We start from the raw sequence: 22,450 nt of genomic DNA, 5'->3' as shown, positions 1-22,450 counted from the left end.
CTTTTTAAGTTCTCTTGCAGCTCTGAAATCTATGATTCTCGTATTTTAACTGAAAGAAATCCTGTGAAAATTCACTGACATGGTGGAAATCACATAGTTCCTCAATAAGCTTCTGATGACAGAATGAAGAAAATGCTCAAAATGCATAGTTTTCTCTTGCCATGCTTTTTGTTCTATTATCTTCTTACAGCTTTTATTGAATAGATAGAAGAGAGTGTCACGAATTCAGTGTGTTTTATATAGTGTTATTGGCAAAACCCAGAGAAAGTTGTTTAGGGTTGAATGGTACACATTCAAAATAGAGAGATGATAGATGATAGATAGATATAGATATATAGATAGATAGATAGATAGATAGATAGATAGATAGACGGACAGATAGATCCTACCTACACACATAGAAAACAAATATGTATATATATATATATATACATATATATGTATATATATGTAAACAAATATGTATATATACATATATACTATATATATGTGTATATATATATGAAGATCAGTGATTTCTAAAGATGTAGAAAACAAAAATATTGAAACTGTTTTACATATAAGATAAATATGACTTGGAAAACACTTTAAATATGAACAATATCGTTATAGATAATTATAGGCTATTATTCTATACTGTGTGTGTCCATACATCACATGTTCCTTAGACTATAATTCCCAAAAGTAATGTCCTAGTTTCTGTTATGGGAGAACTGTTTTGACAGCCACAGAAATGCGTTCTTGGATATAGAAGGCTGTAGTCTTCCATAGTAGTGGTAGCATCACTATTACTGAAATTGTTTCTTTTAAAATCTCTTTATTTTCCTTGCTTATTTCACTAAAACCTAGTGACACATTAGTATGTGATAAGGAAACAAAGAACAATGAATGGCCCTGCTAAGCAAATAGTTCATCAGCATTAGGATGCTATTTTTCTCAAAGACTTATGTACCAGCATAATTGGGGCTTACGATTAGAGGTGAAATTTATGATCTTAGAACTATTGGAAAGGAAACAGCAAGCAGTGCAGAGTAGGAAAATACAGTCAGTTCAACTTGTAAAATGCCATCATCTCTGCAAAATGGAGATATGGTAATGCACACAGTTTTTTCATTATAAAGCTATTTGGCAAATATAGATATTGGCAAATATAGATATTCTTATTTATGTATTTAAATATGTATCATATTGAGAAGGGGAGAAGAAATAGAGAGGAAAGAGAGGTGTGCACACTTTGTGTGTGTGTGTGTGTGTGTGTGTGTGTGTGTGTGTGTGCATGTGCATATGTGTGAGTGTGTATTTCTTAGCCTGTCAACTTGGTTATGTTTATATTGCCAAATAACCCAGGGGATACATGATTATATGACCAATAAGAAAAACAGTAAATTTAGCATTGTATTATATGTTTACTATGTCTGAAGCACTCTTCTGAGTGGGCTACATTTCTTTAATTCTCACAACACTATAAGATAGGTTTTATTATCATTCCTAATTAATTGAAAAGTAAGAAAACTGAAGTTTAAGGAGAGAGAATGATCCATAAAAGTTCGGACAGTTCATACCGGTGGAAGAGAAATGTATCCAGAGCTGTCTTCATGCATCTTTCTACTACATCTTTTCACAAATAGATAGATAGATCTATTTGGACAGTTGATAGCATTCTGTCTTATTTTCACAAAGCTGTGGAAGATGTTCAGTCTTGAGAATCCACCCTGTTGCCACATTTCCACACTCCCATAGAGATAGCTTGATGAAAGACTCCCGGCTTCAGCCTCAGTTATATGCTAAATTGGGAAATTCAATTGCAGGTGACCTTTCAACAATATGGTGGCTGGGGTACAGACTCTTGCATATTCAAAAGTCTGCACAAAACTTCCCACTCCCCCTGGGGCGCCTGGGTGGCGCAGTCGGTTAAGCGTCCGACTTCAGCCAGGTCACGATCTTGCGGTGCGTGAGTTCGAGCCCCGCGTCAGGCTCTGGGCTGATGGCTCAGAGCCTGGAGCCTGTTTCCGATTCTGTGTCTCCCTCTCTCTCTGCCCCTCCCCCGTTCATGCTCTGTCTCTCTCTGTCCCAAAAATAAATAAACGTTGAAAAAAAAAATTAAAAAAAAAAACTTCCCACTCCCCAAAATTTAGCTACTAATAGCCTGTTGTTGCCCAGAAGCCTTACTGATAACATAAACAGTCGATTAACCATAGTTTGTATATATTTACTCCATTCTGTATTCTTACAATAAAGCAAACTAGAGAAAAGAAAATGTTACTAAGAAAAGCATAAGGAAAAGAAAATGCATTTACAGAGCTGTTCTGTATACACAAAAAAATCTGCCTGTAAGTGGACCCATGCCGTACAAACCCATGTTGGTCAAGGGTCTACTGTGTAAGGAATGTATAAGTCAGGAGAATTTTAGTAAAATCCAATCTAAGGTAGCTGAAACAAATTCAGAGATCTCTTGTAAAGATGCTGAGTTTTCCACGGAAGTAAGTGAGGTAAGGAACTCAGGAGGAACATGGAATTAAAGTGTGGCAATGTTAAGATTCCCCTTTTCAGTTTCTGCATCTCTCTGTGAGCCAGTATCATTTCTGTTTTACTCGTTTGACCCCCAGACTTCTCTGGCCTACAGGGCAGAAACATGGCTCTTCACAGCTCCCACAGTGAGGTTGAATCAACTAATCTTTGTCTTAGTGCCAATCTCCCAGCACAGATTCTTAATTCAGATATTACCTCAAGTGCCTGGGGGTACTAAGAGTTTACTTGGTTGGCTAATCAAAACCAAGATCCAAAAGTTGACTGCCCCAAATTAAGTAGAGACATTGTACGCTTCCCTTGGAATATTATACAGAACAATACTCAATGGCTTAAAGAGATCAGAATGTTAGAACAGTTACATTATCTAGGATTTATTATCTTCTATCTTTAGCATCTAGGACCCAAGGCTTTGAAAAACATATTAAGGTGCCAAAAAGCTTTAAGAGTTCATTAGTGGGGTTTTATGCAGATAAGGCATTATAATGACCCTAACGACTCAAGTAGCCACAAAAATTTGGGATTATAACAGCTAGTTCCCCGGATTGTATGTAGTAGAAAAGAACCATTGGTGTGTGGGTAAATTTTTAACACCTGGCTGTCTGAGGTAAGGGAGGGGGAACCTTGATCTGTAGAATTTTCCAATTTCCATAGTGTGAAAATCCCCATCATGGCTGTTTAGATCCTTTCAAGCTACTAACGCGACATCACTGAACATAAGGACGGGAAAAGATGCACACAAAAGGCTTTCTTTAGTTAATGAGTGCCAACTAAGTAAGCCACTGAAGAGGAATATCCTTGCAGAGCTTCTGAATCCCTAACCTACAGAAACCATGTGCATAATAAAATTGTTTCCTGCCACTGAAGTTTTGGTGGAATGGTTTGTGACACAGAAAAGTAATAGAAAAGGCCCCGGAATGTTTTTTTCTTCTATAACGTCATATTCCCTGTCAAAAATAGAATCTGCTCTTATAAACAAAAATAGAAAACGGCAACTCATATCATGCTTAGCCACCCATTAACAATAAACAATCTTTTTTTAAAAAAAATTTTAACTTTTTTTTTTATTTTTGAGAGACAGATCATGAGCAGGAGAGGGGCAGAAAGAGAGGGAGACACAGAATCCGAAGCAGGCTCCAGGCTCTGAGCTGTCAGCACAGAGCCCAACCCGGGGCTCAAACCCGTGAACTATGAGATCATGACCTGAGCTGAAGTCAGATGCTCAACCCACTGAGCTACCCAGGTGCCCCACCACCCATTAACATTAAAACAGAAGTTGTTTTTCTTCTTGTAGTATCTATCCACACTGGCTTTGCCAAGGTCTACGTTACCTAATAAACAGCAATGTAATAAAGGTAATGGCCTTGTATTCTAAGATAAAACACACACACACACACACACACACACACACACACACACAACTTCTATATAGAATAGAATATAAAACAAAAAGCACATAAAAAGAGCATAAAATGACATTTAAACATAAAAAATCATAAAATATAAAATGTTATATTTGGTCTGTAAGTACACAAACATTTCAAATTTTCTTCATGGTGGAGGGTCTGTAAAGCACAGGAAGAAATGTATACCATCTCATGGATAAAATTCCCATGAACCCTTTAGATTATACCTCCATGGTCCATACCCTGAAAAAAATGGCTCTGCTGAGAATTAACCCCTGTTGTTGTTTTGTTTTGTTTTGTTACTTTTACTTGTCACCTCTTTCTCTTTTGAGCTCCTGACTCCATACCCCAATTTCCCTTAGTTCTTTGAAGAACTTACATATGAAGTCAATATGATTTGCCACCATAGGACAGATAAAAGGCTTCAATCATTTCTTTAGGATATATTTCAGTGAAGTTAATAGGATTTGGAAATGCAATCTCAGCGCCAAGAACTCCACACCCAAATCATAAGTCAAAGTAAATAGGGGTTTGAGTCTGTTTGCCAAGAATGGACATAATCCAGAGTAAAATAGTGGTGGCACTGAGATGAAACCAAGATCACAGGAGGTCAGTACTGGGGAGAGAAATGGAGCTAGACATGTGTGGAGTTGGTGTTAGGGACAGGAAGGGAACTACAATGTCTCAAAGACTCCAATGGCACAGACTTCTCACTCTTAATATTCTTTTTATAACTAGGTATTTCATCCTCAACAAAAGCTCTCCCTAAATGCTCAAGGAACTTGACCATTTAGAGGTAGGCATTAACCTTGGTATATCATTATACTTAACACTGTCGGGGCGCCTGGGTGGCACAGTCGGTTAAGCATCCGACTTCAGCCAGGTCACGATCTCCCAGTCCGGGAGTTCGAGCCCCGTGTCAGGCTCTGGCCTGATGGCTCAGAGCCTGGACCCTGTTTCCTATTCTGTGTCTCCCTCTCTCTGCCCCTCCCCTGTTCATGCTCTGTCTCTCTCTGTCCCAAAAATAAATAAACGTTGAAAAAAAAATAAAAAAAAAAAAAAAACACTGTCGTAGTCAGTATTTTATCCTTAAAAGTGTGGCTGTTTCATAAAAATTGTTAGGAAGTTCCTAGTTTATAGTTTCCTAAAAAATACTTACTGGAAAAATGAACAATTTCTATAACATACTCAAGAACATTTTAATGGGGCATTGTTATTAATACATACATCCTTACGCAACAGATAATGTTTATTAGAATGAAACTAAAGGCCCTAACACTCAGGTTAAATAATGTGCTCAAGTAAATGGTGAAAATAGTTCTCAAATTTGTTTCTGGTCAGAGGTGCCTGATTGGCTCAGCTGGTAGAGCACATGACTAGATCTGGGGTTGTGAGTTTGATCTCTGTGTTGGGTGTAGAGATTAGTTAAACCTTTTGAAAAATTCATTCTGATCAAAATTTACAATTATTATTATTATTATTATTATTAGTTAGATCACACTGCCTCCTTGGTGTTAGCTAATTTGTAAATTTAAAACGCTAAAAATAATACAAATGTAAATTTTTACATTTTTTACAATTTGAATTGCATATATTTGAATAAGAAAATGCTCATGTGCAATTTTAAACTGTCATTTTCAATAACCAAGAACCTGTAAGGTCGCCTTGGTGACTCAGTCAGTTAAGTGTCCAACTTCAGCTCGGGCCATGATCTCATGGTTCGTGAGTTTGAGCCCTGCATCAGGATCTGTGCTGACAGCTCAGAGCCTGAAGCCTCCTTCCAATTCTCTGTCTCCCTCTCTCTCTCCCTGCCCCTCTCCCACTCACGCTCTGTCTCTTTCTCTCAAAAATAAATAAACATTAAAAAAAAATTCTAAAAATCTAGAACCTGTCATTTTCTTGTGTACTGAAGAATTCCATCTCAGCTATTTCTAAAGTTACATGATGGCACTTATGAACTGAGAACATATTAAGTGGGTTATTGGAAAAATGTATGACAATATTAAAAAGTGTTCCTCTTAGATTTGAGGTATCAAAGAATATATGATAGTATGTTTTTAAATTAAATTTAAAATTTTAATTTTAATTAAATTAGTTAAAATATTCTGCCTAAACAACTTTAACTTTTCTCTGTATCATTTAAAATTATTTTTTGTAAATAACAATAATCTCTATGTACGAGAATGCATAGCCCACTTTCATGTTTTAAACAGTTTATTTCACACAGCCATCCTTTTATTTGAATATGATCATCGATATTATATATATATATATTCTACGCATAATGGCTCCATCAAGTTTTAAGGAAAAGAAGTAGCCCAAGGATAAATTCCATCTTCTTTCTAGAAGAAAGCAACTGCTTTTTGAGCTGGCACGCCCATACTTACATGCCCTCACCTGCCTGCTCAGACAAATACACACATGCCTTCCTCACAAACAGCACCCGTGGGAAGAACTTGTCCAGTTTCATTCTGCAAACATAGATCTATCTGCATGACTAGTATTTAGTGTGCTTCTTTCCTTTGTGGTTCTTCAACTGCAATTTGTTTTCTGTGTTCATCAGCCATTGCTCTTATAATGTGCTCACAGCTCAAGCTTCTACAAACAACAAAGCATAGAAAGCAATAACAAAAGAACATTTTCTGTTGATTATATCTATATATCTCTATCTACAAATCTAATTATGTGTGTAGCTGTGTGTAGGTGTGTATAAATATTTAGCTTAAGGTAATTTTAGATCCATAGGCTATTTCAAGAAAGAACACAGACAAATCCTTTAGACTTTTCACCCAATTCCTCTCAATGGTAGTATCTTGCATAACTATAAGTTAATATTACAACAGGAAAATGACTTTAATACAATCCACTGACCTTATTCAGATTTGAGATTGCACCAACTTTACAATTTGATTTCTGTATTACAATTGGGTCTTCCAATCCATAAACACAATATGACTCTATTTATTTAAGTCTTTGATTTTCTTCATCAGCCTTTTGGAATTTTTGTGTATAAATCCTATACATGCTTTGTTAGATTTAGACAAAATATTTCCTTTTCTTTGGAGCCATTAAAAGTGGCATTGTGCTTCTAATTAGTATATAAAAACATGATTGAGGGGCACTTGTCTGCCTTAGTCAGTAGAGCATGTGACTCTTGATCTCAGGGTTGAGAGTTCAAGCCCCACACTGGGCGTTAGAGATAACTCAAAACAGATAAATAGATAGATAGATAGATAGATAGATAGATAGATAGATAGATAGATGATAGATAGATCTAAAAAAAGTTTAAAACCGTGATTTATTTTTGTATATTGATCTTTTATCCTGTGACCTTGATAACGTTTCTTAATTCTCAGAGATTTTTCTTTTATTGTTGTTATATTACTGTTCTTATTATTGATTCCTTGGGATTTTCTAAGCAGGTAATTATACCATCTTTGTATAGGGCCAGGTTTTTTTTTCCCTTTCTAATATGTATGACTTTTATTTATTTGTTGAGTAAAAGTAAACAGAAGTCATTCTTGCCTTTTTCCTGATCTTAGAAGAAAAGTCTTTCATCATTAAGGATATTGTTAACTCGAGATTTCTTACAGAAGTTCTTTATCAAAGTGAGATCATTCCATTCTATTCCTTACTTACTGAGAATTATTATCATAAATTAGTATTGGATTTTTGTCAAATACCTTTTTTCTGTATCGGTTGATATCATGAACATTTGTTTTTTTCTTACTGGTTCAATCCCAAAACAAAGTCTATAGCTCCTGGGGGCTGAGAGTGCTTCCATAAGCCAAGACACTTGTTTTTGGTAGAAATCACCTGCTGGCACATGGGTTTCCCTATGTTTTCAGTAGGACTCCCATACAACCCATGGTGAACGCCTTTACTTGAGCTTTCCTCTGCTGCTGCTTTGTTAGGATTCAGGAGATACTGGGTCTGAAGCAGAGTAGAAATCATGAGACTCTATTCTTCCAATCCTGTAATCTCCAGCCCCTCCTCCTTATCTTAACATTTTTCAGTATCCTTTTTTGTCTATCATCTTATTTCCATGTTTTATAGTTTTTTGGTTTTTGTTTTGTTGTTGTTTGTTTGTTTGTTTGTTTTTAGGGGACAATTAGAAAGAGACAAGTTTATACCATCTTGTTGGGACTAGTTTTCATTCCCTGATAATTTTATTTGTACTTCTTAGAAATAGAATCAATATAGCAAATTGAAATGATCATTATAAGCATGGATAATGAATATATTTAAGTGATAAACTGAAAATATAATCAAAACCAAAAATAAACTAAAATTATAACATCAGAACTCTAAGCCTTGGCCCTGAAGGAATTCTTCTTCTCTTGTAAGAAATATTCTGCACACTTAATATTAGAAATACAGTTGGTACACTGAATGCCTTAGTCAGTAACTTTATCAGTCACCAATTACTCTAACTCCCTTGAATACCCACCCCCAGTCCAGGTACACATGTAGCACTTTAGAGCTTAGAATACACCCTTATCAAAAATCCTTTCAAGAAGTACCAGTTTTACACTAAAAAATACACCAGAGTGAAATGAAACACAGGACTTTATATCAAAAATGGTAAAATCCAGGGTGCCTGGGTGGCTCAGCTGGTTAAGCATCTGACACTTGTTTTCAACTCAGGTCATGATCTCACGAGCCCTGCATTGGGCTTCGCTCTGGCAACAAGGAGCCTGCTTGGGATTCTCCCTCTATCTCTGCCCCTGCCCCACTCATGCTATCTCCGTCTCTCAGAAAATAAGTAAATATATTTAAAAAATTCAAAAATAGTAAAACCATGTTACAGTATAAATGATAAAGCGAGTATAGGTTCAACGGATTCATTAATATATGGCAGCCATAGATCACTAAGGATTAGTAAGTAAAACCCAAGTTAATAGTTGGGTCATGAGTAGCCATAGCAAAGGAACCCAGTCATCTTAGTGAGAAAATGTTAAGCAACAGTCACTACGTAAATGGTACTCCTCAATTTACCTTTTCTTAACCAGTAATCAAGTTATTTACTGTATTTATTTGTTTGTTTATTTATTTATTTTCTCATTTCATATATTCATTTGGTTGAATAGTTGTTAGTCAACAGCTGTAAGTTTGTTTTTTGTATTTTCCTGAATTCCTCTGGAATTATGTCCACATGTCCACATAGCCTCTGTCTGTTCTTCCTATTTCATAAGGTGCTTTGTATAAACTTTAGAACTATTTGGTTTATAAATAAATGGATGGCAGTAGAGCAGGGGAAACTTTGACATTTCATTTGGGATAGATTTGTTCTTGTTTATGTTACAGGCATATTGGGCTGGCTCCTTCCACTTAGAACTAACAATATTATCTAAATGCATGTTCTTTCTGCTCTTTCAATGATTTGTAGAGAGAAATTTAGAGTTAAATCACAATGCCAATAGACCCTGGTAAGCTTATATCCTTACAAAATTGTTCCCTGTAAGTTTCTGCTGAGTATGAAAGTATTTGTTTTTACATACCAGAAAAAGATCTCACAAAATACAGGATAGGTAGGCAGGTATGTATGTAGATAGATAGATAGATAGATAGATAGATAGATAGATAGATAGAATGCAAAGTTGAGGATATAATTCAGCACATCATTCTGCAGTCATCATTTAGTGATAGCTATTAGACAATGTGAATATATAGACATATATATTTTTAATTTTTATAATCAAGTTTCCCAAAGCCCAAAATAAATTTGGCAAAATATTAGTGTTTGTTAATACTGTGTATTATATGTTTTAATGAATATTTATATGTTTGAATTATTTCTTAGGATAATACAGCAATATATTTTAACTGATTATGTGCTTTACTCTAACCTACACTAGATAGCTTTATGCAAATGTTCTCAGATGACGAACCCCAGGCTCTGCATGCCCATTTCAAGAAAATATCAGGGAAAAATGTCTCATTTCCTTTCACAAGGGAAACAAGGAAAAATCCACTGAAAGCCTGGCAATTTATATAAACCGTATTTTGCTTCTGGAAGAGCATCTATTATTCATCATATTTCTAGATGTCATTTTCTGCAATACAAGACTTCATTACCTAAACATTTTGGTGGAAAAAAAAATTCTATTTTACAAATAGAAGTAATCTATGTTAAATATCAGATTTACTGTCCACCACTCATTCTTCTTAGTGTCATGCAATGACTAACATTCTGTTATTGTAAGGATGCACAGAATCTCTGAGACAATTGTTTTTCACATTATTTAGCACATGCTAAGGAAGAATAAACTTTTGCAATTCTTATTTAGGCTATACTACTTGGTTTCCACAGTACTCTTTGGAGGAATAAAAAAAGGTGGGGGATATTAGTTGAGAAACTCCTGATTAGAAAATTATTTGAGCTCTGTGAAAGTACTTAATGTGTTCTTTGTGAGGAAAAATGTTTATAGCAAGCACCAGGAGTATAGTAATAAGACTTTTTTTTTTTTTTTTTTGAGTAATCAAGAAGGATTTTACCAGAGTGCAAGCTACTTGTCACTTAGGTTGTCTTTATATTCACAGCATCAGCATTTTAAGGGCTTTATATGCCTTGTCATCCAACTGTTTGATTTTATAGTCAAGGATACTGAGCCCAGAGCCATTGAATGATTTGCCCAGTAAAGTGCCCACAAACGTCACATCTTTTATTACAGAGAATATAAATTCTTCTAGTTTAGTAGTGCATTTAGTAATGAGTTTTTGTGCTTATTTTCCTTGTTTCCTCCTCCATTTCTTGTGAAATATATGTTTCACAGTGATAAAAGATTTGAAATCTAAAACCAGAGGCTGAAAATTCTTATTCATGTTCTTTTTAGAAATATAGAAACCCATGTAAACACCAGATTTAAAATAGCAACTCTGATCTTTATAAGATTCAGGATTGATTTTTCTTACAGATATTGCCGGATATTTCATAGATATTGCTAATTATCTCTCTACCCATCTTTTTTTTTTTCTCTTGAGGGTAGGGGTTGGAGAGGATAAAATATTGAAATTGGTGTCTCTTTCTATCCAAATGTTTGTATTTTTCTATATGTGGACCTGCTATAGTTTATAATACTGCTGATATGTTTTGAATATATATATGTATACATATATCACATTCAATATATATTTTGCATCCTATTTATTTCACTCAATATTGTGTACTCTAATTTCAGTTTACTCATTTACTTATCGGATAGGAATTTCTTACATAATTTTAGGGGCACCTGGGTGGCTCAGTTGGTTGTGTCCGACTTCAGACACGGTTTGTGAGTTCAAGCCCTGTGTCGGGCTCTGTGCTGACAGCTCAGAGCCTGGAGCCTGCTTCGAATTCTGTGTCTCCCTCTCTCTCTGCCTCTCCCCCACTCACATACTGTGTCTCTGCCTGTCTCTCATAAATACATAAACATTGAAAAAGTTTTAAAAAAAGAAATTTATTACATAGTTTTACATAACTAAATTTGCCCATCCTTCTTGTCAGAGAGGTTATTGTTGCTAATATTTTGATAATATACACTTTGTTGTAACAAACATTCATCTACACATTGTGGAAGACGTAATACACCAGACAGAGTTATACAAAGAAGACCTTATTGGACTCTACACAGTGTGTAAGAGGGATTGAATGCAACTCCAGTAAAACATTTAAGCACTAGGATGAGTTAGTGGAAAATACTGGAGTCCTTGAGGGAGATTGGTTAATGGGACACGTCCAGCACAATGAGTCACCCCTGAGTTTTCAAAGGTTTATCTCTGTGATTACACCATCTGTGTTGCTAATTGGCCTTATAGAAGTTAGGCTCCTACGGAACCATTCTTTGCCTGTCTATCTGTGCACCATACAATCCTGTCTTTATGTGCCAGGCTTACTTACAGCCCATGAGAATGGAGCAGTTATCAAACTAGGCAAAATGTTTGTCCTCCTGGAGTTGATGTTATTGTGGAGAGAGATAGTCAATAAAAATAATTAATTTAAAAGATAGTAACTTAAGCTTTTGAGATAAATAAATCCAAAAATAATTGAGAATGAAAGGAATTCGGTTTTTATTATTTTTTTTAAAGAACGGACAGCACATTCAACATTAAGGGAATTATGTTTCAGTGAAGACATGAAGAGGTGAGGAGTGAACCATGTGTTTATCAAGGGGAAAGAGTTACAGATAAATTGAACAGCACAGACAAGACCTGAGGCAGAAATGAGCCTTCTGGGTTTAAGGAACACCCAGATGGACAGCAGAGCCAGAGCAGATTGAGACGCCATTTGGTAGACATTTTTAACAACTTTGACTTTTATTTCTGAGAGAAATAAGGTGCCAACAAAAGTTTTGAGCAAGAGCGGTAATCACACTTACGTACGAAGAATTACGAGGACCACTATGTTGACAGTAGAGAAGTGAGCTTCAAGACCAGGAGCAGGAAGGGGATTTGAGAAGCTATTCTAAGAAGTCAGGTATAAATCTAGTGAAATATTTGTCAAATGAGTTGTATTTTGAAGATGGAGATGAAGTATTTTGGTGAATCATAAGCTGGCTGGAGGAAGAATGAAAAGTAAAGGTGGGATGCCTGGGTGACTCAGTTTGTCAAGTGTCTGACTTCAGGTCAGGTCATGATCTCCCAGTCAGTGAGTTCGAGCCCGCATCAGGCTCTCTGCTGACAGCTCAGAGCCTGGAGCCTGCTTCAGATTCTGTCTCCCTCTGTCTCTGCCCCTCCCCCGCTCACAGTCTATCTTTGTCTCTCTCAAAAATAAATAAATTTTTAAAAAAGAAAATAAAAGAAAAGGCGATTTGGAAGTTTTTGACCTCTGAGTTGGGAGCATTTTCATTTTGCATCTGTTTCTTTGAAATGCATCATTATAAAATTTTAATAAGTCTAGATACATCCTGATGATATTTTGCCTGTCACTGTTTTGAATATATTAATGGTTTTACTCTCATGGAGAGGAAAATAATAATCGCTTACCTAGAAATACAGTATTAATATAACAAACTTTATGTCTTTATTACCTAACCTGGGATCTCTAAACTAAAATCAATTTCAGGTAATTTCCATTTTCATTCAACTACCGTGTTTTTAAAAGAGTTTTAATTAAATTAAAATTGACAGGTAAAAAATAAACATTACATATTTAACGAAGAAACTGGAAACTGTGACCTAAGTTCTTTTCATCAAAACAGAGAAAACAGCTTTTAGAATCTAGCATAAAAAAATTTCCAATTAAAGCTATCAAAATTACATGAGAATAAGTCATTTAAATGCTTTGAATAGAAACTCAAAGAATAGATATAATTTGATGCAATGGCCTATAACACTTTAATGCTCCCTGGTGGCCTACAGAAATAATTTCTACTTGACAGACTTAATAATTAGGAAATATTGCACTTAATTATTACAATTGGGATTAGGTTAGATTTATAGATGAGTTTAAATAGAGAACATAAATTAACTGGAATAGTTACAAATTGATGTAACAAAAGAAAGCCAATGAAAATATTTTAGTCTATTTCAAATAGGGCTTAAAGTTTTGAAAAAAATATACATAATCTAACATACATAATGTCAGGCTAGAAATAATTGTAAAGATTCCTAGATTTACCATGACTAATTTTGACTTCTCTACTTGAACAATTGTTCTAATTAGTATGTATATAATTTAAAGATTCAGATCTTTATTGATCACTTTGAAATAATGTTTAATAAAATAAATACCTAGCTGGTTTTCAGTCCCAAGAGGAAAAAAGAATGAGCATTTATAATTAGCTATTTTCCTAAAACAGTATGTCCAATAGGTCCCACTGACTACAAGTTGTATTTTCAAGTATTTATTCCATTTACCAGGAAGTAAAAACAAAACAAATGCCACACACACAAAAAAGATTTGTTAAAAACCTTAGTAAGTTAAAAGACATTAAAATATATTGAGGGGTACCTGGGTGGCTCAATCAGTTAAGCTTCTAACTTTGGCTCAGGTCATTATCTCATGGTTCCTGGATTCGAGCCCTGCATTGGGCTCTGTGCTGACAGCTCACAGCCTGCAGCCTGCTTCAGATCCTGTGTCTCCCTCGCTCTGTGCCCCTCCCCCACTTATACATTTTCTCTCTCTCTCAAAAATAAATAAACGTTAAAAAAATTTAAAAATACATTGAAAATATATTTATTAATCAACTCCTTATATCTGCTATGGAAAGAAGTGAACATGATTCTATGGGTGAGTTCCCACAATCTCTTTCTCATAATGTGTTTATTTGTTCTGTGTATTATATATGTATATATATCAATAATGTGTGCAGTTGCAATACTATAGTTGATTTCCTAAGATGTTTTGTATTACTGAAAAAAAATCACATTCTCCAAATAATTGATTTAGTGACAACGTGTGGGGAATGTGTTAGTAATTGCATTCTACTTGACTAAATCCAGTTGCCACACTTGATTTATTTTATTTCCTATTTGGCTTCTTTTTTTTTTTTTTATTAACAATGTATATAAAATGCCTACTTATTGGTAAAAATTTGAAAACGAGTCAGAAAAATAGCATGCCAATTTCTTAAGTGTTTATCCTGAGGGTCAAGATTAAAAGGAAATGTCCTCAATTATCTATGAATGTAAGATAACAAATTATCCAATCAGACACATATAATGCAAATAACTTACCCGGTATCAAACTTCAATAATAAATTCAGTGATACAGGTTATTTCTGAGCTACAGAAAAAGAAAGAAAAATAATCTTAGGTCCTATCTGTCCACGTAAGAATGTCCTTTGGACCATATTTTTGTTATGGATCTCTCTAAATATTGCAAACAGAGTATCCCTTACAGAGAATGATGTAATTTTGGTGATCAAACATCTCCATTTTATATTCTGATAATTATATAATGTGACATTTTGTAGGGATGAATAGCATGTAAATCTAGACATTCCATGTTTATTTATTATAGTCACTCCTAGACAGAACAGGTTCACCCTGCTAAAGGCATTCCGTACTTACTTATTTTCCCACTAGTAATTCTCATTAGTGTGTTTGCTAGAAAGCCTGTCATTATATTTAGTAATCATTTTCCCTCCCTTCATCCTTTCCACCGTTTCCTTCTCTCATTTTTCCTTCCAATCTTTCATTCTCGGACTTCCACTGGAAAAGTAGGAATTAGATTTCAGTTTTGCTGCTATTACCTTCTTTCCAACGTACAAAGAAAAAGAACCACCTAAAGGAAGGATGACAAGGCTTTTGAAATCTCCCTAAGTCGTATCATATGCGTCTGACACCTAATATGCCTCCTTCAAGCTCTGAAGAAGAATCAGGTTATCAAAAATTTGCTTACTGTATGGTATAAATTAGATGTGAAATTAAAAAAAATAGCTAACTTCATAGTAACAGAGAATAGAATGGTGACTGCCAGGGACTAGGGGGAGGGGGATATAGGTCAAATTTTCAGTTACAAAAATATGTTTTGAGGATCTCGTGCAGGACATAGTGACTATAGTTAATAAAAAAATATTGTACATTTGCAAGTGCTCTCATCACATACACAAAAAGTTACCATTGTGAAGGCCATGTTAATTATCTTGATCTTGTTAATCATCCCACAGCATATACGTGCATCCGATCATCATGTTATACACCTTAAATATACATAATTGTATTTGTCAGTTGTTCTTCAATGAACTTTGAGGGAAATAAACTGCTTCCTGAATCTCTTTGAAGGTGAAATTTTAAAAATATGTTTTTTCACTCAAGATAAGATAGAACTACAATTTGAAGGAGGTCTAGATTACAGGTAATAAGTCCAATTCCTGCCTCAGCATTCCTTGTAAGAAGTGACACTAATTTTGAAAGGAAAAAAAAAAAGTATGAGGAGATGTAGTTAAGATATGAGAAAATTATAGAATATGTGAGATTTTCTGCCTCACTGGGTGTGGTCTTTGAAGGAAAGGCAAAAGTTACTTCAGATTTTCTGAATTAAGGAAATCATTGGTAAAATCCACCTAGGTAAGAATTTTTTTTTAATACAAATGGCAAAGATTGTATATTTATTTTAAATAACATTGATTCCACTTAGGGTTAAAGTCCTTCTAAACTGAAGAACAAAGAGAATTTCTATGGGAGGGACTGCATCATTGATGAAAGCAATAAACTATTTCTTTTAAATTGACGCACCCAAGTAAAATGAATTAAGCCAGCAAAAGAATTGTGGTGTAATAAAAATAAGGTAAATACACTCACAACATGATTTATCTTACCATAAATTTAATGAGCTAGTAGAAATTGAGCAGCATCTGTCATAAGAAAAACAAAATTGAAAATTTTCATAGCTATTCTAGAATTTGACATTTATTTTCTAGATTTAGGAACAAATTTCATATGTGGAAATGCTTTAAATGAAAGTTGAATATGAAAGTAAGTATTCTATTCTTTCATTTTTATTATGAGTACTTCTGATGTGTTCCTTATCCTTTTGTGCTATGAAATTCACTGTTTTACATGTCAGTCACACTTTGAGACAAATTAAATTTCATTTTAATCTTACTGAACTATTTAATCAGTTTTATTATGCCTACAAGAATTCTTCTTTAAATAACTTGTCAAAAGCTCTCTACAGAAGAATTGAAGAGGAGTAACATCTGATTAAAATGCTGGGTAAAAATATTGTCAAATAAGTAACTTCTATGCTGAATGAAATAGTGTATCTTCCCTTAAGTTCTTTATCCATATAGATTTTACATAGTTTTTAATATAACATGTTGTGTTGTTCTGTTTCTATTTATATTATAGATCACATTTCATGATTTAATGATTCATATCATTCCATGGAACTGATGCACGATCATTTAATTTATGGTGACCTTCCTTTCTGTAACAATAGAATTGTCCCCCTTTGTGCCCTCCACTAAATTGTCCTTTATTTTCAAATAGATTGTTCTGGAATTCTTTTCTTTCTCACTGTGTCATTAATTTCCTGTGTTTATTCTGTCCTTTTAATTTTTTTTTTGGATACACAAATGCCTTAAAAATAACCATTATTTAAAAAAATACTCTTCCACCCTACTCTCTATATATTGCCTGTATCCCGAATTGCAAAGTATTTGCTTACATTTGCTGTCTCTACTGCACAACTCATTCTTTCCGCAACTTATTCCTTTCAGACTTATTAGAGTCCCCAATGGCAATTATAAGGCTGAAGTCAGTGAATACTTTTTAATTCTCCTGCAACTCAGTCTCTCAACAGAATTTGGTGTGGTTGGCATCTCCCTTCTTTTATATTTTTTGTAAGGATCTATTTTCTAAACCTCCCTGGACACCACACCTATCCATATCATTCCTTCTTCATCATCTGCCCTATCTCAGTTTTCTTTGTTTTCCTTCCAGAAGGCCTGCAAATGTCTGCGTGTCCCAAGGTTCAGTGCCCCACCCTCTTTTATGTATGGAATCCCATGGACCGAAGTAAGATGCGCAAATTGATGAATTTTGAATCCATGTCTTTAGCCAGGAATGCTCTGAGCTCTGATGTACTATATCCAACTACTTCCTTGACTTCTGCATTTAAATATTTAAATAGTTCATAAATAGCCAAATCAGAACTATAGCTGTATCTATCTCCCTCAGATTGCTCCTTCTGGATCCCTTCTCATTAATTTATTCAAGCGATGTCGTGAGTGCTAACATGTGCCAGCACCAACAGTACCCATAGGGAAACAGCAGAAATGGTCTGCCTGGCTTAGGTATTAAGTGGCTGTACTTTCTGTAAAGAATTTTAAAACCTCACAAAAACACTTAAAGTCTTGGGGCGCCTGGGTGGCGCAGTCGGTTGGGCGTCCGACTTCAGCCAGGTCACGATCTTGCGGTCCGTGAGTTCGAGCCCCGCGTCGGGCTCTGGGCTGATGGCTCAGAGCCTGGAGCCTGTTTCAGATTCTGTGTCTCCCTCTCTCTCTGCCCCTCCCCCGTTCATGCTCTGTCTCTCTCTGTCCCAAAAATAAATAAACGTTGAAAAAAAAAAATTTAATAAAAAAAAACACTTAAAGTCTTAACCGGGCAACGGGAAACCTAAACAATGTCTATGACAAAAGATATTTCTCCCTAAAAAACTTTGCTATAAATTTTAAATATTTTCTCCGATTACCATTGCTTTTCAATATAAGTAAATTTAAATTAAGGCAACTTTTCATTTACCTTGGAATAAACCTCTCATTCTATGTAGAAGTTAATTCAGATAACTCACAGTGGACAGTCTGCTTCTGACACAAGCAGATTCAGCTTTTCTTGTTTCTTTGGAGAATACCCAGTGCCTCGGATTCATCTGGCCTCTTTTCCATTGCAGCTATTCGTCTAAACCCTGTGGCAGTATAGATTCTTGCTTACAAGCAGAATATTCAAAATAAACAGTGATAGCAGAATATTTACAAAAAATAAAATCTCTGAGTACTCAATTTTGAAATTCTATAGGAACAATTTGGGGTTTCTATTCTTGTTCAGAATTTAAAACAATGAAACAGTTCAAAGTGTTGTGTTGCTTGATAAGTCTAAATTGTAGTTCATATGAAAACAGTTTTACTAAATGTAAATAACACCTTTAAAACTGAAAACCATGGTGCCTGGATGGCTCAGTTGGTTGAGCCTCTGACTTGGGCTCAGTTCATGATCTCCCGACTATTGAATTCAAGCCCTGGGTGCAGCTCTGTGCTGACAGCTTGGAGCCTGGAGCCTGTTTCAGATTTGGTGTCTTCCTCTCTCTCTGACCCTCCCCCACTCACTCTGTCTCTCTGTCTCTCTCTCTTTCTCGCTCTCTCAAAACTAAATAAACTTAAAAGAAAAAACCTGAAAATCATTCTTCTTAATTATGGTTAATTATATTTTAAAGCTAAACAATGAATCAAGAAAATGATAATCATTAGTAAGTATCATATAATTATTTTTTAAAACAATTCTGTCATATAGAGGATAAGTTGCTTAAAATAATCTGCTCAAGTGGTTTATTATGTCATACACATTACTAGCAGAACAACCTCTGAAGAAACAAAAAGTTGAAACAGGGTAAAAAGAACACTTAATTTCAGGTATCACTAGATCCAGGATCTCAGCAAATAATATTGAGGCTTCTTTTCTTATCTTGGCTCTGCTCTCCTCTTATTGTTGGTTTCATTCTGTGGTCAGTTTACTCCAAGTGGCCATAAAAGATGGATTCGAGCAAGCCCAGCTTTGAATGCTTTGATAGCTTATAATTCTAGTAATGAGAAATACCATTTCTTTCCCATCAAATATATATCAGCTGTTAGGGATCAGTCTCATTGGCTTAGTTAAGGTCACACACCAATCTTCAAGCCAATAATTGGTACCACACAGATGGAGTACTCTCATAAACTATGGATCTTCCACAATTTATGATGGGGTTACATCCTTATAAACCCATTTTAGGTTGAAAATATCAAAAGTAAAAAAATAACATTTAATTCACCTAACCTACCAAACATTATAACTTAAACTAATCTACTTTAAAAGTGGCCAAAACATAAGAGACTCTTAAAAACTGAGAACAAACTGAGGGTTGATGGGAGATGGGAGATGGGAGGGTTGATGGGTGATGGGTATTGAGGAGGGCACCTGTTGGGATGAGCATTGGGTGTTGTATGGAAACCAATTTGACAATAAATTTCATATTTAAAAAAAGTAAAAAATAAATAAAATGGTTAAAAAAATTAAATAAATAAATAAATAAATGGTCGAAACATACTTATGTGTTGTTAGCCTACTGGTAGGCAAAATCATCTAACGCAAATCTTATTTTATAATAAAGTGATGACTATCTCATGAAATATATTGAATATTGTACTTGAAAGTGAAAGACAGAATGGTTGTGTGGCTACAGAACAGTTGTGAGTATATTGGCTGTTTACCCTCTTGATCATGTGGCTTCCTGCCCAGCATCACCAGAGAGGATCCTCCTGCATATCACTAGCCCAGGAAAAGATCCAAAATCAGAATTTGAAGTAGGAGGGTGCCCGCGTGGGTTAGTCAGTTGGGCATCTGACTCTTGATTTCGACTCAGGTCATTACTCAAGGTTTGTGAGTTTGAACCCTGGATCGGGTTCTGTGCTGACAGCACTGAGCCTGCTTGGGATTCTTTCCCTCTCTCTGTGCCTCTCCTCCGCTCTCACTGTCTCTCTCAAAATAAATAAATAACTTAAAAAAAAAAGAATTCACAGGAGGGTTTCTACTGAATGTGTATTGCTTTTGCATCATCATGAAGTGGAAAATTTGTAATTGAACCATCATAAATCACGGGCAATCTATAGTCAGGATTAAGTCCCTTCTTTTGTCTGAGGATTCTTTGTGATAGAGAGATTTACTATAATCACATTGATTATTTAAATTAATTCCTGATAGAAAAATCAGAAAAAGGAAAGGTAATCCCATCTATATGATGAAATAAAAGAAGATAGGAAGTAAAATACAAAATGTGACTCATTGTAAATATTGAAAAATATACTTTTTTCTTTTTCTTTTCTTTTTTAAATGTTTACTTAGGAAACACTCAAGAATATCTTTATGGGATCAACAGATATGCACTCACATTTCCCTGCCTTTATTAGTATTGCCATATTGTTTTCCTAAAAGAATGACATATTTTGCATAAAGACATAGAATAGTTGAATAAACCACTTTTACATTAATTTCATCATTGTTAATATTATTTTATGTTTATCATAAATTTATGTCTAGAAAATTATAATTTATTTTTTAGTGATTTAGTCTTTTTAGTGGAGTCATTCCTAGTATGGTCGAACATTGTTTAATGCATATTACTTTTGCACCATCATTTCTCAAGTGAATTGCCTTTTTATGCCTCTTGTCCATTTATTTTAAATGCTGTTGGGTTTTATATTCTAAAAATGAATGCGCTGCCTCGTTTTTCTGTATCTTTTTAATTGGTTCGTTATTTTTCAGAAATTATTGGATATAAAGAAACTACTGCTGAGAATATATGGTGAACAAGAAAATCTGGTCACACTGTCCTGCAGTTACTTTTATTATTATTATTATTATTTTTTTTTTTTTTTATTATATGAAATTTATTGTCAAATTGGTTTCCATACAACACCCAGTGCTCATCCCAAAAGGTGCCCTCCTCAATACCCATCACCCACCCTCTCCTCCCTCCCACCCCCCAATCAACCCTCAGTTTGTTCTCAGATTTTTAACAGTCTCTTAAGCTTTGGCTCTCTCCCACTCTAACCTCTTTTTTTTCTTTTTTCCTCCCCCTCCCCCATGGGTTCCTGCCAAGTTTCTCAGGATCCACATAAGAGTGAAACCATATGGTATCTGTCTTTCTCTGTACGGCTTATTTCACTTAGCATCACACTCTCCAGTTCCATCCACGTTGCTACAAAAGGCCATATTTCATTTTTTCTCATTGCCACGTAGTATTCCATTGTGTATATAAACCACAATTTCTTTATCCATTCATCAGTTGATGGACATTTAGGCTCTTTCCATAATTTGGCTATTGTTGAGAGTGCTGCTATGAACATTGGGGTACAAGTGCCCCTATGCATCAGTACTCCTGTATCCCTTGGATAAATTCCTAGCAGTGCTATTGCTGGGTCATAGGGTAGGTCTATTTTTAATTTTCTGAGGAACCTCCACACTGCTTTCCAGAGCGGCTGCACCAATTTGCATTCCCACCAACAGTGCAAGAGGGTTCCCGTTTCTCCACATCCTCTCCAGCATCTATAGTCTCCTGATTTGTTCATTTTGGCCACTCTGACTGGCGTGAGGTGATACCTGAGTGTGGTTTTGATTTGTATTTCCCTGATAAGGAGCGACGCTGAACATCTTTTCATGTGCCTGTTGGCCATCCGGATGTCTTCTTTAGAGAAGTGTCTATTCATGTTTTCTGCCCATTTCTTCACTGGGTTATTTGTTTTTCGGGTGTGGAGTTTGGTGAGCTCTTTATAGATTCTGGATACTAGCCCTTTGTCCGATATGTCATTTGCAAATATCTTTTCCCATTCCGTTGGTTGCCTTTTAGTTTTGTTGGTTGTTTCCTTTGCTGTGCAGAAGCTTTTTATCTTCATAAGGTCCCAGTAATTCACTTTTGCTTTTAATTCCCTTGCCTTTGGGGATGTGTCGAGTAAGAGATTGCTACGGCTGAGGTCAGAGAGGTCTTTTCCTGCTTTCTCCTCTAAGGTTTTGATGGTTTCCTGTCTCACATTCAGGTCCTTTATCCATTTCGAGTTTATTTTTGTGAATGGTGTGAGGAAGTGGTCTAGTTTCAACCTTCTGCATGTTGCTGTCCAGTTCTCCCAGCACCATTTGTTAAAGAGGCTGTCTTTTTTCCATTGGATGTTCTTTCCTGCTTTGTCAAAGATGAGTTGGCCATACGTTTGTGGGTCTAGTTCTGGGGTTTCTATTCTATTCCATTGGTCTATGTGTCTGTTTTTGTGCCAATACCATGCTGTCTTGATGATGACAGCTTTGTAGTAGAGGCTAAAGTCTGGGATTGTGATGCCTCCTGCTTTGGT

The sequence above is a fragment of the Leopardus geoffroyi genome, chromosome D1 (assembly GCF_018350155.1).
Source record: "Leopardus geoffroyi isolate Oge1 chromosome D1, O.geoffroyi_Oge1_pat1.0, whole genome shotgun sequence".
Lineage (NCBI taxonomy): Eukaryota > Metazoa > Chordata > Mammalia > Carnivora > Felidae > Leopardus > Leopardus geoffroyi.
The sequence above is the reverse complement of the archived record's forward strand: the minus strand, read 5'-3'. Positions refer to the sequence as shown.